This window comes from Temnothorax nylanderi, unplaced genomic scaffold, assembly GCF_030848795.1.
Source record: "Temnothorax nylanderi isolate EJ_2023f unplaced genomic scaffold, tnyl_v1.0 TNYL_tig0017_pilon, whole genome shotgun sequence".
Lineage (NCBI taxonomy): Eukaryota > Metazoa > Arthropoda > Insecta > Hymenoptera > Formicidae > Temnothorax > Temnothorax nylanderi.
This window is the reverse complement of record NW_027249079.1, coordinates 1,179,060-1,191,746: the sequence shown is the minus strand read 5'-3', so window position 1 is coordinate 1,191,746 and position 12,687 is coordinate 1,179,060. Positions and strand designations below refer to the sequence as shown.

General features: G+C 44.4%; 1 protein-coding gene across 5 annotated transcripts in view; it reads right to left on the bottom strand.

Moving 5' to 3' along the window:
• Rhogap100f (Rho GTPase activating protein at 100F) overlaps positions 1-9,394 on the bottom strand; it is a 67,389-nt gene extending 57,995 nt beyond the window's left edge. Inside the window, exons 1-2 of one of the 5 annotated variants that reach the window (XM_071699082.1) lie at positions 8,414-9,394; positions 5,153-5,260 (exon numbers count right to left, since the gene is read on the bottom strand). The gene's annotated coding sequence lies outside the window, so the exon portion shown is untranslated. The other 4 variants (XM_071699083.1, XM_071699086.1, XM_071699085.1 and 1 more) reach the window with 4 other exon arrangements.
• Between the last annotated feature and the right edge of the window lie 3,293 nt (positions 9,395-12,687).

Genomic DNA, 12,687 nt, shown 5'->3' with positions numbered 1-12,687 from the left:
CTGAGAAAATAATGTATTTCATATCGTCGATATATTATAACACTCGCGCAAACGTATATTCGATTAAAATATTAATAAATTAATAAATATTAAATTGTTGGACCCCAAATCGGCGATATAATTTCGATGTAATTCGATTGCATACGTAATTAATGTATAAATTAAGCATTTTGGCCGAATTGTGATCGGCATATTGCTTATATAACTTCGCATTCAGATTTAATAATTATATTATTTCCGATGTTAGTACGCACAACACGAATCGAGCTAAATATAATTTCGTCAAAGGATATAGAGTGAGAGAGAGCGCGCCTGTCAAATATTTAAACGCCGCCCGCTTTCGATTCTCGGGGTAAAATACAAACATCACTGGTTGTTTCAAGACAATCGATATACTACTATTACTGTTGACACGTACTTACTGTACTAATAAATCTGCGTCGTTCACGAAAGTCTAAAATTAAACGTGACGTCTTTCGTCTGTGAATCGTTCTTTCTTTTTTTAAAAGGACGGAAATGGAAAGGACGAATTTCATCGGAACAAGTTTCACAAAAGTGTCCGTAATATTAAAGATCGATCGTCTCTTACCCAGCTTGCCAAATTTAAAGGAAAAATAATAATCTCTAGTATGAGCAGTTTTTTCATACTTAAGAAACAAAAATTTGATTTTGCGAATTTATTACAATATAATTTATAAGGTAATTCGGAGCACTGTAGAAATAAAATTTCTCTGAAATTTTTTTGCTCCGGGTCACAGATTCAATTGTAAATTTTGTTAATCTTCCCAATCCCTCATCAAAAATCTTATTAAACGTTTAATTTTTTGACGATTTTCCAGTTTTTTATATCAAGCGTTATCTATAATTAACGAAAGGAGAGAGGGGAAAAGAGAAGTTGAAGAAAGAGAATAAAAAATCCGAGCTATTTAAAATTATACAGAGAAAATCATTTAATCATAGAATTAATTAAGCGGTGCAACTTTTTTGAATTAATTGTTATCCAGATTATGTGCGAAAATTCATTGACTTTTACAATTTCTAATTTATTTTTATCTCGGGGTGAAAAGAATTATAAACTGGATATCGCTCCTCTCGGAGTTGGATTTCTAATATTTGCAACCTGAGATGGGTGACCCAATTTGTCGGACAACCTATATATCGAACATGATCGGATAATCTATGGTACATGCCGACATGCGATCACGGTTGATCTGGGGTCATATAGTATGGCATGACAGGAATCTCATGAACCACGTCAGTCGCGACCGGCTATGCCAAACCGCTCGGATTACTATTTCTACGACATTCTGTGTCAGACTCGCTCATTAAGATTCAATGAAATCCCGAAGCACGTGTCGACGGTCTCTCTCCCTCTTTCTCTTCCTTTTTTCTCTCTGCGCGCCGAAATCCTTGACCCTTTATTGGTGTCTCGCCCTAAAAAGGTTCTCCCTTCCGTTTGTCCTTTCTCGTTCAAGTTCAAGGGAGATTTCGCGAACCCTCCATATAATTCCACCAAATTGTTCTTTAATTCTCTTTAGCAAGAAAAGTAAAGGCAAAGGAAACTCATCCTCTATAAAACGAACAAATGTTATGCTACAATATTACCTTGCAAAAATTCGCACAATATTTTTGCAGCTCTTTCTCTCGTGGAATTTATAGCAAAATCACTTCTAGCAATATCTAAAAGACGATTGATCGACAGAATTAAAAAAAAATCTGGCTGTGTTTTTCGTTGAAAAATTGTTTAATAGATTGCTATCTTTATAATAAGTGTTAAGATATTCTATGAAGAAAACTTCTACTAAGTCAACGCATTTTGTAGACTAACGGGCTGTGTTTGCTGTAGAGATGAGTTTGCTAGAGATCTTGCCCGTCCGAAGCAGAATTTAAATAATCGTGCCGAATAAAATTCAAATACTGATAATTAAGAGCAAATTAATACTGCATTTAACGGTGTGCAACGATAGCGTGTCGCGGTAAATTAAGAATAAAGGAAAATATTGTATTATTAGCGAAAGAACGAAGTTTTTGTCACGTGTCAATAGTCAATGATATATTACCCGTGATATATGAGCGTCTGACCAAACTCCTGTCCCAACTCCTGACGGTATTACTTCGCCCGCATCGCAAATAAATCGACGATACTTTTCAAGTTTGATCCTCCTGCGAATTCCCCCCCTCCTCCCCCCCTCTAACATGATAGGTTTATCTTTTCGGTAAACTTTATTATCCTTGACACTTTTGGTGACGACCCCGCCTACACTCATTCACGCAATTTAATTAGAGCCAGACGAACTCATTCATAGAACTTATTTGAAACGAGCACATGTCGGGGAAAAGTGGAGCACGCCGAGGCGCGATTGTGAGGAAACGCAGATGTCGTCCCGGCTTGAAACGACCGGCGTTACTTGTGTAATTGAACCGTTGAATGGAAGAGCGTTATTACACAGTAAAAAATCGTGCGTCCAAATGTTAAAATTTTCTTGTGTTACCAAGATTTGACTATTATTTCAATGTAAAATTAACATACAACAGCTATGTTATTATTTTCGTAACATTTTCATGTGTTATATTTATGTCAACGTGATAACTAACACTTTATGTATGTCATTTAGAAATTGAATATTATTTTGAGTTCTTTTAACATAATTATTTCAAAAAATCAACACGTCTTAAAGTTATTTTAACATAAACAAAAGTTAAAGTAAATCTTCAAATAATCGTAAACTTTGACATATAAAATAATCAAATTTACTAAAATATGTGTTAATATAACTCAAAATAAAATGTATAATATACATTTCGTAAGAGTTACATTAAATCAGACGGAGCAAAATGTTATATCGACATTTTGTACAAGTTATTTTTACATTATACTTAAAGTTAAAAGAACACATATAAATGTAAAATATAGTGTCAATAAATTAACATTTCTAATTTGTCAACAAGTAACACACGATGAATGAGTTATTTTAACATAAAATTTAGAGTGGACTTTCTGGGACATTTGAAAAATGTTACAATTAACATTTTATTTTTTACTGTGTATTATCAGTCTCGTTCGAAAAAAATAAGAAAATTCTCCAAAAAACGCACCTCAAAAAAATCCAACCGTTATTATTAAAACGTATTCTTTTACTTTTACGTAGTAAAGAGCTCAAAATTTCTTGTTACGCCGGGCTCGTTATATTGTTACTGCATGCACTTTTAAGAAGTATCAAGTAAGCGCTTTTAAAAAGAAAACGCGTGCGTTGCGTGCGTCGTTGTCCCGTAAATTAGTTTACCGTAGTTGCAGACACGTGAATTGTGGAACTTTGCAATGCCGCCGGTGTTCTCCCTCCCTCGGTGTTCCTTATCTCGTTTTAGCCCATTCGATTTATCGCTCGCGTGCCACGGCGATGGATCAGCGATCTCTCTCTCTCGCGAAATCCGCCGCGCAGACGGTGAGATCCGCTCGAACAACAAACGCTGACCGAGGAGAGGCCGTAACCGCTAAGAGGTCGCGGCTGCAGCGGCTTATCCCGCCGGCTATTGCACTATGCATCGTAATGCGGAGTCGTAAAAGTGTCGCTATAGTTTGCGAGTAAACGGCCAATCGTTCCCTTGCGAAATTCTTTCGAGTCGGTGCGCGCCGCTGCAGGGAAGCGTTCCGTAGCGAAAGACGACGGGACGGTGAGGGGGCGGGGGGCGGCGGGGGGACGGCGGCGGGAGAAAGAACGAACGGTATAATGATAATAATGCACATGCAACGGAGGAAGATAAACCGTCACGCGCTCCCGAGGGTGCCGTGCACCGATTTTGTATCCCCCGGCCCCGGCCCCTCCCGTCCCCTTCGTCGCAATCGCGTAAATCTTCGAGAACGCGCCGTTCGTGCTTTATGGAGCCTCGCCGTAGCTGCCCGTGATTAAGCTTAAACACTCCTCGAGGCCCGTACTGATTATACGTTGGAACGTTGGGAGATGCACGACGGAAGCGGCAACAGAAAAACTTTTGGGACTCAGCGAATTACGCAAGTCGTCATTCTTTCGGTATTTCGGAAAATGAAGGCGGCGACCTAACGGTTATATACTGTCAGCCGACACTTTCTCGCGATTCCGCAAAGAATGAGATTTACGCGTTTTCACGTCACGCAGAAAAAATAATTGCGCAGAAAGATATTACCGTTACCCGTTTCACCTCGTTTGTAACAGCTCGGACAAGATTACGCCAAGTGGCGAAATTTATCGCGACGTAAAGGCATATTATTACTGCGATATTGTGTCGCCGCTGATATATTTAACTATAATTGAAGCATTTTGGGCTGGAATTATGTTGCATAAATGTCATAGTAAATTTATTAATATCATCAAATTGTAGTCAACATCCTGTATGGTTTCTGCGGACAGGCACAGCCCATATTCATTTAATGCCGCGGTCCAATTTATTTCTGCAAACGGGGAAACGACCCGGCGAGAGAAATGATTTTTTTGTATTCAGATCTCGATGTTGCCACGTGACAGCCACCTTATTTGAGAAAAAAACATCGACCAGCACGAATTTTCTGTCATGCTCAATCGCCAATTCTCTACGTGATTTCATGGAGGAGGCGTTATTACAGTTTCACGACGCGTTACATGCAATTCATATTTCCAGAGTAAGTCGGAAACAAATAACTCTGGGCACACGATTTCCGGCTGACAGGGAAGAAGATTTGCGAAAGGAAGTAGAGAAAAAAAGTGAAAGAGAAAGAAATTGAACTGCCGCGGAATTGTAACACGGCGCGGAAAGAGGATGATTCCGTAAAATACCGTGCTCGATCTCGGTATTCATGCTACACTTTCGAGACGGTGCAAAAAAAGAAATACAAAATCGGAAATTGCATTCTCTTTTTTTTTCATCTTTTTACCACATTTAGCTCATCTAGTTTCGCGTCTGGGCTTTCTATTATCTTTTCTATTTCTATCAGTTTTACAATCCCGACAATTCGGCAACTTCGCTACAGTCGCTACGCTTTTTATTCTTTCGCTAAAATCAGTTCCAACTATAGGTTGTTTTGCCGGATAGCGGTCGATTGTGATAATTTATTTTCCTGTTGGACTGCGATTAGACGAGCGAAGCGTCAAACAGATAAGAGGACGCGCGAGCAAGTGTGTGAATCCTCCGTATTACGTACCTTCTAAAAACCATCTCTCGTGCGAAGGGCCGGCGGGTCCCTGCTCGATCGGCGACTGACGATCTCTCTCATTCTGCCGGGCGCCGATTCTCACCCTGTTCCGTCCTCCTGAAAGATCACAAAGCGACCACCGTTTATTGCTTACGCGAGTCGCGAGGGCCACGTGATTGCGGCCAATAAATTATCGCCGTTATCGAGAGGCGCGATTACCCCGGGGCGGGGGACGGGGGGGATGCGAGAAGAGAGCGGGGCGGGCAGAGGGCAAGGGAGCGTGCTACGGCAATTTTTCCCTGTAAGTATATCGGCGTTTAAACGGCGCCACTCCGCTAATGGCGTATCGAAGGTGCAAAGAAAGCAAACCGATCATTTCTACGCACACGTGAGATTAACTACGTCCTATCACGCCACGGGTTATCTTAATACTCTTACACACGCCACTTAACACTTAACGATGCCCGGCGATTTTTTTTCTCGCAAATGTTATTTCGGCTCGTTCCTGCAACACCGTGCCTCTCCCTCCCTTTCACCCTTCCTTTGCGCTACTTTCCTTGTAACATTACGCTCGCATGACATGCAGATTAGTAGAGATCTAGCGTTTGCCCGATATTCAACAAACACGGCGGAATCCGTTGGAAATAGCTAGTTGAACGCGCAAGCAGTTAAATCGCTTAGCTGTTTGCGGTATCAATAAACGATCTCTCGATTTGTTTGATGCGATGTTTAACGCAAAAACCACGTGCGCACACACGTCACGGTGACAAAGCGGAGTTGTTCAACGTGAAAGTATAATGGGGATCAACGAGAGAACGCGCGCTGGCATTTGTTTGTTCATAAATACATTTAAACGTTGGGTAGCGCTTCTGTTAAAGGGCACAACGCAGAGGCATCCGGAGAAACTTTCGATACACGGAGAGATCACAGCCGAAGAAACTATTTGATTTCTAGCTCGTCTAACTCGCCCGCATTCCGCTCGCCAAGGGAATCTAATTGGATTCTTTCATGTTTGACCGTTCATCGGAATTTAGGCATTTACTCCAATTTCGCACCGAAACTCATATTTTTCGCGAAAGTACAATCGTACGTTTAAAAGAATCGTATATTTCAATGGAAATTATATCTTTCTACGCATTTTTTTTATATATCTTGTAGTGTAGCAAAACAGTAAAAGCCTTTCTACAACAAATAAAAATCGAAAACTGGAGTAACATCGATCATACGCCACGATACATTTAATCCCTTTTTATAAAAAGAAACTGAGCAGAAAATATTCTGCTTGAATATCATTCGGGAGGGTAAGCGAATGTTTCGATGCGGTGACTCGAAACCTCGTTCCCTGAACCTATGATAATATTTCTTCGGAAACGAGGTGGGGCACGGGGGAGCTAAGGACGCCTAAAGAAGAAGTAGAAACGGACGGACATAGTCAGACGTAGCGAAATCTCGTGAAGATCGTCCACCGGCGTCGCTCGCGGCTCGCACATCGAGCGACGGCGCCGCGTCACCACCGCGACGCCGTCGGCATAACCATTTACATAACCGACATTCAACTGGTTCTTGAACTTCGCTCTTCGATTCCTTTCTCGCCGTGGCGATCCTCCTATGCTATATCGATCCACGGCCACCACGCTGAAAGGAGGGGACCTCGCCGGCGCGTGCAAGACGGAGAGGCCGACAGCCGGAAGAGGCGGCGGGGAGAAGACGGGGGTATTTTATTGCACACGCCGAGTATATTTGTTTTTTTCTTTTCTTTTCCAACGCTGTACGCGCACTCGCGGCGAACCGGAGCACGCGGACGCACGCAAGAACACACGTTCAAAATCCCGAGGATCAACGTAGCTCAGGAATACCGACGAGGAAGACGGGTCAACCACGTCTTTCGCGACGTTCACTATGTAAGAACGTGCGAGTGACATTTCCTAGGATCCGTCGCTGCTCGCGACGTCGAAGAGCGTTCCGTTAACGCGTGCGTCTGACGTGAAGACGAGAAAGGCAATCATGTTTCTCGCGAGACGTCTCGTTACGCGAAGAAGTGTAACACGTTTCGGATAACGACTTTAACGGAAAGAATTTTTGACGCTCCGCGTTATCCCGTCTTACCCACTAACGTCCATTATATTCCATTCCACTTTTACGCACGCGAGAATAAAGCGTGTACCACTAACGATCTGCGCGAATAACTGACGTATTAACGATCCTTGTCGAGAACAAGAACCTATCCGAAGTAACGGGGGCGATCAATCTCTTCTCGATGAACCCGCCGACAATTGGACCGGCTTTCTCGAGAAATATCACTCTCAATACCCGTTATCACAGAAATGATTGCCGGCACAAGGCTAGTATCGCGGAAAGGGCTTTCTTTATCGCGCCGGACTAAAGTGGAGATTGTCGAATTCGTTTTCGAGAGTCATGCACCGACGAAAAATCGCTCACCGTTAAAAACGAATTTCTTGAAGCGAGACGATACATTCGGGATAACGTATGACGGTCCTTACGGAGAACCTACGGAGGAATCGTCGATGAAACCACAGTATATCGCGCACGAGCGAAGCATGCCGGAAAGGGGAACCGCACACGCCGAGTCGAGTGCGACGGGGACTCACCGGGGACCGCGTTGTCCCGCGAGGATGAGACACCGGCGCGTCGACGTCCGAAGCGCGCAAGGAGCTTTCGAGCGACACCTGTGCCGTCTCGAGGTCGGGTCGGATAGGAAAAGCGAGCCGGTGGCGCGTGGGAAAAAGCGATGTGCACACGATGCCGGTGGTATATTGGATAAAGAGAGACAGATAGAGAGAAAGAGAGAGAATGGTGGGAGGAGGAAGCGGAGGAGAGAAGGAAAGGAGAAAGAGAGAGAGAGAGAGAGAACGGAGCCACCACGAAAATCGTGTGGTGGCGTGCCAGCCGATGGTCCCGGACCAACCCGATCGATATACCCTTTTTTCGAGAGTGCCTTCTCTCTCGGTCCGTCTATCTTTCTCTTTCCCTATCCCTCTCTTGTCTCTTGGCCACTCTCCGTCTCTCTTTCATCCGTTTCACTTGATCTCTCGCTCACGCTCGCGAACTTCGCCTCACCCTCGGGACGAGAGAGAGTCCGACGACCCGTCTGCCTGCCTGCCTGTCTGCTTCGCTCGTTTCTCCAAGACGAGAAAGACGAGCGAAGGACTGGCGCGGCGCCGCTGAAGGAAAACGCGAAGGGAGACACAAAAACGCGGATAAATCGTAACGCTTAAGGACGTCCCTCTCTCGCGAGCGCGTAAAACGTACCTGACGAGAGCGGGAGCACGAGAGCGGGAGACGCGAGAGAGCGGTGTGTCCCGGCGAGCGGCTCTCCTCTCCCCCTTTCCTCACACTCGGCCCGCTCTCCTCTCCGGCTATTTTTCTCCTCGCTCGCTTCCCCCGCGGCGGCGAAAGGAGGCAGGAGGAATCTTCCGGTTGCAGCTTTCTCACCTCACCGTATAACGCCACGCGGGAATCAATACGCGCGCCTGCCTCGAGCCTTTTTCCCTCTCTCTCTCTCTTCCTCTTCCTCGCTCTCTTTCTCTCCCTCTCTCTCGCGCGCACTCTCGCTCGCTCGCTCTCGCCTCCTGTCGCTCGCGCACTAACCACTAACCCTCCGTTCTGTTCTTCCCTCTCGCACTCGCTCGCCCCCTTCCCTCTCGCCCACTCGTTCACTCGCGCTCCCTCTTTCCCGCACGTTTCTCTCTGTCACCCACCCTCCGGCTGGGCCACCCTCGCCGTCCGTCCGCGCACTCCGTCCCGCGATGCCTTCGCCTCTCCTCTCTTCCTCGCGCGCGAGCGCACCCTTCGTGTTCGTATACGCCACTCCGCCGTACGTTGCTGAAGAGCAGCGCCCCTTCACTTCCCCGTTACCCCTGCTACTCGGACGGTGCACCGTGTATGTCCGTCCTTGTCCTTTCTCTTTCTCTCTTCTCGCCTCGAGCACGAGCCTCGAACAGGGCTGTTCCTCCTCGTGGAGGGTCGGCGAACGAAATAGCACCTCGACGACGACGACGACGACGACGACGACAATGACGACACCGTCGGCGACGACGGTGGAGGCGTTGACACGAGGACCGTGATTACGAGCTCGCTCGAATACGCACGCACGTACGCACGCTCGTACGCTCTCACGCACGCATGCACGGCGACGACGCGAGGGCGAGGGGTGAAAGTTGCGTGGGGCGCGTGGAGGCGCTTCGCGCGGGAATTGCGAGCCGCCCCTGCGTCAGGGAACTGGAGGACTACCGGCTCGCGGGGTGCAACGCGCCCCGCCGCATAGCCACGACTATACGCTCGGCCGCCGTCGCGCGGACATGTTGAGGGCTGCGAATACGCACGCAAGCGCGCAGGCGAGCGAACGTACGAGCGAGGGTGGCGACGGGTGCGACGACGACGTCGACTACCACCGCCGTAGTCTTCGTCGTCGTCGTCGCCGCCGCCGCCGCGCGCAGTAGCGTATATAGATGTCGGACACGCCGCCGGTCTTCTTCCCTTCGCCGGCCGGACCTTCGATCGCGAATTGTGCCAAAAACCCTATCGATCTCGCGCGTCGTTGGAGGAGAGTTTCGTGGGTCTCCTATATGTTAGTAGGAGGAGTATAAATCTACAGAATAGATTTAACTGAATATTTCCCCAGATTTTGACGTAATATTAAGATCACGGCTCCGCGCTCTGTGTGAGGAAGGGAAGAAATAGACGCCGTTAAAATTGATGGGGTGTTACAGAGATAAATTCCTTTTCTATATTCTGGTGTTCGCGCTTCACTGCGAAACAAGTAGTCTAACAGTATTACCTTCGTGTGGAGCGACTTAAAATTTTCGTCGTTCCCTTCGCGGAAAGACATTAGAAGCGCAGCGTCAATTATTGCATACTGATTACCGGGGGCATCTTAAGAGGTCGCCCACTACTAAGGTGGATGCTTAAAGAAACTTTAAGGGCTGCCGAATAGACTCCCGACGTGGGGGTGTTCCAAGTTTTCACCATAACTGACGTTCCCCTTCGATAGAGAAGGAGAGAGACTAGCTTAAAATTCAAACTTTCAGGGAAGTTACAGGACGTAAAATATTATACTCCCGAAAATTATGTCTCCCGCAGAAAACAATACGATGCGAGCTGAAAGTGGCCCAGTTTCACAATTTATCGATATGCGATTTCGAAAATAGTTTCCTTGTCCTTCGCGCATGAAATTTATATAAAAGCGTACCTCTCTGTCATATTTTATTTAGCGAGACGTTTCTATTTTATTCCGACAATATGCCTGAGAGATTATATACATCGTAATGTATATAAAATCACATTTTATATACATTACGCGCAAATAAAGCGTATACATTGCGAATTTTATTTAGATTCATCCGGCGATAGCAAAGAGAGAAGTCGAGCACGAGACTTCGTTTCGTCGCGGGGCATGCGGGGATTACTCAAAGAGATCGATGACACTTACTTACGTTTCAGGGAGTATATCAGTTTCAACAACAAAACATTACGGAACTTGAGCGCGAAGCGGGTAGACATGCTAATCAAGCCGACAAGAATTGTGTTGCACATTCTCGCAGAACGGGGCCAACGAATGTCATACACCCGACTGCTTTCGCTCGCGGATTTTCCCGGGTGCGATTAATTCGGGTGAGATTTTTTTCTGCCCGTTTACACGCTACCATAGATTACTATATATGTTACGATTAATTACCTGCTTAGGTTTAAAGCGTTTCATTGAGACCTTTGTCCATGCGATATCGTGTATCGCCCGCCCGACGATCAAAATAATTTCAACGACACTTTATTAGAGTGCGCGGTGGATAATTGTATATTCAATAAATATAGAGAGGGCAATGATGATCATTTTCAGTGAATGACCGGCTTAATTCACGGGGTTATTAAGCTGTTTATTTGAATGCACGAGTCGATTCGTTTTCGCGAGTCATTATACAATACCTTGCCAAATCATTTATCACCGACTAATGGGATAGCAAAGCTAAACAATTTGTCGTAAGAATTCAGTTTCAATTTTCAACGTCTCCTTTCTTTTTATAATAAATTTATATTATTATTTCAATTGTCCTTCTCTACAAAGAATAATTCATATGTGTATAAAAAAAAGATTAATTAATAAATTTGTCAACCATTTATTTAACATCCATTACGCTTCTTGATGTTACATGGAAAAGATATCTCATTTAGTTCACGTTTTCTCGTTGAAGGATTTGAGTGACTTCCTCCTGAAACGAGCGACGACTCGAGAGATCTAGACTTAAGACGGTGGCTTGATCCTCCTCCCGTCCCTTCCTCTCTCCTTCTGCCTCTCTTGTCGTTGTCGACGGGCCTAAACGTCCTACTTCCGGTTCGGCTATTCCAACCTGGGATCGATTGGGTCGTCGACCACCTCGTGTCAAAAACACTCGGTACGAAAGACGTCACGTCGATTCTTCGCCGAGGAAGCGGCAGTCCGACTGTGTCAGCTCATAAATTTTACGACGAGGCGTGTAGCGGCCGGCCGCGGATTAAATTTTCGCGACGATGGATTATAAACCCATCGAACTCTTGTAACACATCCATCACATAGCGAAAAACGACACGCGACATTATAGATCGGAAATTTTAATCCAGTAATGGACCGTTAATTAGATGATTATCGTACAGTGTTGTGTGTTCGCTATACGTGTGTTGCACGCGTTACATACATCTATAATTAATATAAAGTTCTGATTTGAGTACGACAGTTGTGCAGAAAGATACTGAATAGACTGCTTTCTCATGAATTAAAATAAAAATATTATTTTTATTTTATTTTATTAAATTTTTTAATGGAACTATTTAGTTTTGCATTTTTACAAACGATATTTTTGGAATTTTGTGCGCTATAGATTTCATTGTATATTTAAAAAAATGCATGTTTTAATTAGCGTTTTTATAATCATAACGATTAATATCGGTAAAAATGGAGCGGAATTTTTGTACCTCCTATTTTATTGGAAAAAAAATAACCTAATTATCTGATTATCTGCGATACTGATTATTAGACTAATGTTTAATTTGTCATATGACAAGTAGCAATATCAAACATTCCATTAATTGAACAATCCAGTTATCTATCGAACAACAATTGAATTTCTGCCCTGAAATGGTTTTTTAGAGATTCAGCAAACATATATAAGATTACTTTGTCGATTAAATATCTTTTTACAATCATTTTGATGTTTTATTTATATCTTCTTGCAATTTGCTTTAAATTTAGTTAACAATCTTGCTGCAATTACTGCGTTGATTCATCTGCATTAATATCTTTATCAGCTGTGCCAACTCACGTTTATGATTTTAGCTTTGAGTGAGATTCGAGAGAGAGGTAATTGCCATAAAATAATTGTTTGAATAACCGATTATTCATGAACACCGATAATTGCTAAAGGACAGTAACTGTGTAGTTACTTTGTCATCTCTGCTGGTACGGCGCTGCGACAATTGAACGAACGGTGGACGACATTCACATACTTTTTTTCAATCCCTTTTACTACGAAAACCCCTGTTAAAACTTACAGCGG